A 5263-nucleotide genomic window follows, 5' to 3' on the forward strand; every position below is an offset into this window, starting at 1 on the left:
TAGCCCCTGAACGGGGTTACATGGCACGGCATGCATGCTCTGTGGTGCGAGAAACACCCGGAGCTATCGCACTTTTCGCAGCAACGTCTGCGAAACCATGCTGAACTACTCTGAAAAAGGGGCTATGTAAGCGGAACGCCTACTCTACCACAGCTAGAACAAGTCGGCAACAGAGAAAGAGAGGCGACACTGAGACCAACCGCGGGCAGGCATCCAATAGAGGAAAAGCGATGGTTTACGATCCGGAGAAACATCAACACCAAGGTTTCTCTCAAGCCTAAAGATCTGGCTGAAATGGATGACGAGCTTCATGGACATTTTCCGGAGAATCCGACCTCTGGGCCATCAATTATTGTGTGTATAATGCAGCGAGAGCTTTGGCCGATGCGAACCGTAAAACAAAACCAACGGTTGACCATGAGACCAAAATTTTACATGAACGATCTTAAGACTTATGCTAAAAACAAGGAGCAACTACATTTAGCTCTAGGGATTGTCGAACGACATACTAAGGAAATTGGAATGGAATTTGGGTTAGACAAATGCGCCATGGTTTATTTGAAGCGAGGAAAACTTAATGGCATCCCTGAAGATCCTGAGCTCGTGGATAAACGCGCTATACGACACCTTTGCGCTGGAGAGACTTATACCTATACCTGGGTTACCTATACTTATACCTGGGAGTGCCACAGAGCCGCATTCAGGATGTGACATCCATAAAGGATACCCTCCGAAGCAGATAGAAACGTCTCATCCGACAGATTTGGTCTTCCGAACTGTCGGCGAGAAACAAAGAATCTGCAACGAACATGCTTGCCGTCCCGGTAGTACTCTATTCATTTGAAGTAGTTCCATGGACGAAGAACGAGCTCAGGTCCCTTGATATCGGGACAAAAAAGGTTATGCACATGCACAAAAGCATGCACCTTAAGTCTTCCATTCAGCCACTGTACATCTCACGCCGTCAAGGTGGTCGCGGAATATTGAGTCTTGAATGTCTTCACAACAGGATTATTCTGGGTACAGCACATAGAGTTTCAAATGGAAGAGACCCTCTTCTTAAAATGGTCAGGAATCACGAAGAAGTGGGCAAATGAGCGTGTCTGTACAAAGCAGCGGAGGAGGCTGCTGAAACACTCGGATTTGACTTCAGTATTAAGGGTGAGCAAAATGCATCAAATAGTACTCACTCCTGAAAGTCCGGATTAAGAAAGCACAAGAGAAAAACTTTCGTGAACGGTATGCACGGTATCTTCCACAGAAATGTGAAGGATCAGTCAATGTCTTGTAAGCTAACGTTTGCTTTCCTTAAATCGCCCGGATTGAAGTCTGATACGGAGGGTTTCATTTTTGCATTCCAAGACGATGTCATTTCCACCTTAACATACCGTCGCCACATTTTGAGTCAAGATATTCCTGATGATAGCTGCAGGGCGTGCCATGCACACCCCGAGCATTTAGCTCACATACTATCTAGTTGTCCAACTCACGCGGGAACGACCTACATTCAAAGGCACAATGCGGCACTAAGAGTGCTTTATTATCATCTTTGTCACTCTTACGGCATTAACCTTAATATCGCTCCTCTAAATGCTCCGAGGGAAATCAAGTCAATTGTCGAGAATGGGAAGTGCCGCATATACTGGAACTTTATATTCTTGACAATTGTTTCTGTTGCTCACTCGAAGCCTGACATGGTTCTTCTTGACTTCGAGAAGCGAACCATGTTCGTTATCAAATTTTCGGCACCAGCTGACAAAAACATCATAACCAAGGAAAATGAAAAGAAAGAGAGGTATCGAGACCTTATAAGGGAGTTCAACCATTGTACCCGGAATATTCTGTTAAACTAATCGTCCTTATCATCGGCGCTCTTGGAGGTGCCAAGCTTTCACTTGCGAATGGCCTAAAAAGCATCCCTGCGTGTCAACAATATACTAAAACACTTGCGGGGAAAATGCAGAAGGCGGTAGTCCTTGGGTCGCTCCGTGTTCTTAGGGTCCACGAGGCTTTTGCTGGATCGTCGTATTGATTCCTTTTGACATTTAACGCCCTCCATGGTCATCCAGAGAAGTAAGTAAAACGAGCGCGAAATTCGAAATGTGTAGTTTATGAGAAACAAAAGAAGGACCATATTTTATTAGAATATTCATTAGAGGAATATAAAGAAAATAAAAAACTCGTATTCTTTTACCATCTGCACAGTATATACGTATAGTATATGTATAAGAATGAATAACAATTATGAAAAAATGCCTGAATGAAAGGCATCAAATGAATGGGAATAATTATGGCGGGACTATTATTTCGTTGAAAATGTAACAATTTCAAACAAATAATTCATGGTTGAAAATCCGTCTCAGGCGGTAGAATGTTAACCTTCTTGATGACTAATTCTTCTTTTTTATTTAAAATTTATTTCTTCGGTTAATAATTTACATATGAGGCTGACAATTCCTTTAAAAAATTCAAAATTTTTGTTGAAATTTAATCTACTTTGTGAAACATCCGGTTTCTTTTTGGTGGAAAATTAATCTCTTTGGTTGAAAATTAATGTCGTTAATGAAAGTTGAACTTTAAATCGATATTTATATGTTCTACATAAAGGTTTTTTTTCGATAGACATTTATTGTAGGTTAGGATTATAGTAGATGGAGAATTTCTTTAGAAATTCAAATATTTCGTTGACATTTCATGTATTTTGTGAAACTTCCTTGTTTCTAGGTGCGAAAAATTATTCTCTTCGGCGGAAAATAAATTTTTGTATGAAAATTCATTTTCTTAACCGAAAATTCATTTTTAGAACTAAAAATCTAACTATTCCAATTTTTATTAAAAACAATTTTTTTATAGTAATTTTTTAATTTAATTAAATTTTTTATTTAATTGATTTTTTCATGTAATTTGTAACGTATAAATATTTCAATAATAACTTCTTTTTGGTTAAAAATTCGTTTTACTTATATTTTCACTATTCTGAGGGTTTGAGAAGTATTCATTGATTTAAAATTGTTACGATATAGAGGTGATTTGCAGAAGAGGTGGGTGAAATATAATAAGAATCAATTCACATTAATATTTTAGTACATTTATTACTCTTCTGACATACAATGTATGAAATAAAATAAACATGCATTATACATACATAATAAAATGAAATAAAATTCATACGACTATTGAAGTAATTTTATTATAGTTCGGTTACAATTTGCAAAAAGCATACGGATATATTGAACCTTTGGCGTAATACAAAAATGTATGTACAATTTCTTTGCATTATATTTCAAGTCCATCATTATAACAGATTGGATTAAAATGCAATTTACTGGTTCAAAGGTGAGCAATTTTATTAAGAACTTATCCTTTTCGTTTGAAACTTGCAGACTTTTATATAAAATTGACTAATGTTTTAAAATGTTTATTACCCTGCTGAAATTTCAAATGAATTTTTTTTTTTTTTAATTGAAATTAAATACTTTTTATTCTAATTTTTATTTTCCCTTTCAAAATTCATCTCTTTTTAGTATAAATTTCACGTTTCTTGGATTAAAATGCAATTTACTGGTTCGAAAGTGAACAATTTTATTAAGAACTTATTGTTGGATTAAAATTGTATTTTAATCCAATAAACATGGAATTTTTACTAAAAAGAGATGAATTTTGAAAGGTAAAATAAAAATTAGAATATAAAGTGTTTAAATTTCAATAAAAAGAAAACTTTTCAGTTGAACTTTCAGCATGGAAATATAAATTTTAAACCATTCGTCAATTTTCTATAAAAACCTGCAAGTTTTAAACGAACAGGATAAGTTTTTAATAAAATTGTTCACTTTTGAACCAGTAAATTGCATTTTAATCTAACAAACATGAAATTTTCATTAAAAAGAGATGAATTTTCAAAGGGAAAATAAAAATTAGAATAGACAGTATTTAAATTTCAATAACAGAAACAAGTTTCAGTTGAAATTGCAGCAGAAAAATAAAAATTACAAACCATTAGTAAATTTTCTATAAAAGCATGTAAGTTATAAACAAAAAGGAACTATATTGTATGTCAGAAGAGTAATAAATGTACAAAAATATTAATGTGAATTGATTCTTATTATATTTCACCCACATCTTCTGCAAATCACCTCTATATCGTAAACATTTTTTTAATTAATCAATAATACTCTAAACCTTAGAATAGTGAATATAAGAATAAAATAAATTTTTAACCAAGAAGAATTTTTTACCGAAATATTTAGTGGTTACTAATTACGTTAAAAATTGATAAAGAGATATTTCGGGTTTCACTCGTGTAAAAAACTACGAATTGTTTGCCGACGTTTCGTGAACATTGCAGTTCACATCTTCAGGGCCCTGACGATTTTTACTTAATTTTTTAATTTTTTAATTAAATTTAAAATTAAATTAAATTAAAAAATTACCATGAAAAATAATTATTTTCAATAAAAATTGTAATAGTTACATTTTCAGTTCTAAAAATGAATTTTCGGTTATGAAAATTAATTTTTATATAAAAACTTATTTTCCGCCCAAGAGATTAATTTTTTGCACCAAGAAACAAAGATTTTTCACAAAATACATAAAACGCCAACCAAATATTTGAATTTCTAAAGAAATTCTGTATCTACTATAATCCTAACCTACAATAAATGTCCATCGAAAAAAATAAAATTTTATGTAAAACATATAAATATTGATTTAAAGTTATTGAATTTTCATTAAGGACATTAATTTTCAACCAAAAAGAAACGAGATTTTTCACAAAATACATGAAATTTCAACAAAAATTTAGAATTTTTTAAAGGAATTTTTAACCTCATATTTAAATTATTAACCGACGAAATGAATTTTCAATGAAAAAGAAGAATTAGTCATCAAGAAGGTTAATAATCTACCGCCTAAGACGAATTATCATCAAAAACGAATTTTTTTAAATTGTTACATTTTCAACGAAATAATAGTCCCACCATAATTCTTTCCATTCATTTGATTCCTTTCATCCAGGCATTTTTTCATAAATTTCATTCATTCTTATATACTATACGTATATACTGTATAGAATGTAAACGAATATACTTATTTTTTATTTTATTTATATTCTTCTAATGAATGTTTTAATAAAATATGCTCCTTTTTTTGTTTCTCATAAACTACAAATTTCGCGCTCGTTTCACTTAATTCTCTGGATGACCATGAAGGGCGTTAAATGTCAAAACCCTCTTTCAATTTGCCTCAAGCCATCTCGTATCTAGTG

The 5263-nt window shown here is 32.6% G+C and overlaps 1 protein-coding gene across 2 annotated transcripts in view; it reads left to right on the plus strand.

Annotated features, from left to right (window-relative positions):
* Window positions 1-5263, plus strand: part of LOC117168916 (methyltransferase-like protein 17, mitochondrial) — a 25914-nt gene that overhangs the window by 10156 nt on the left and 10495 nt on the right. The gene's annotated exons all lie outside the window — the stretch shown is intronic.

The sequence above is a fragment of the Belonocnema kinseyi genome, chromosome 3, assembly GCF_010883055.1.
Source record: "Belonocnema kinseyi isolate 2016_QV_RU_SX_M_011 chromosome 3, B_treatae_v1, whole genome shotgun sequence".
Classification (NCBI taxonomy): Eukaryota; Metazoa; Arthropoda; class Insecta; order Hymenoptera; family Cynipidae; genus Belonocnema; species Belonocnema kinseyi.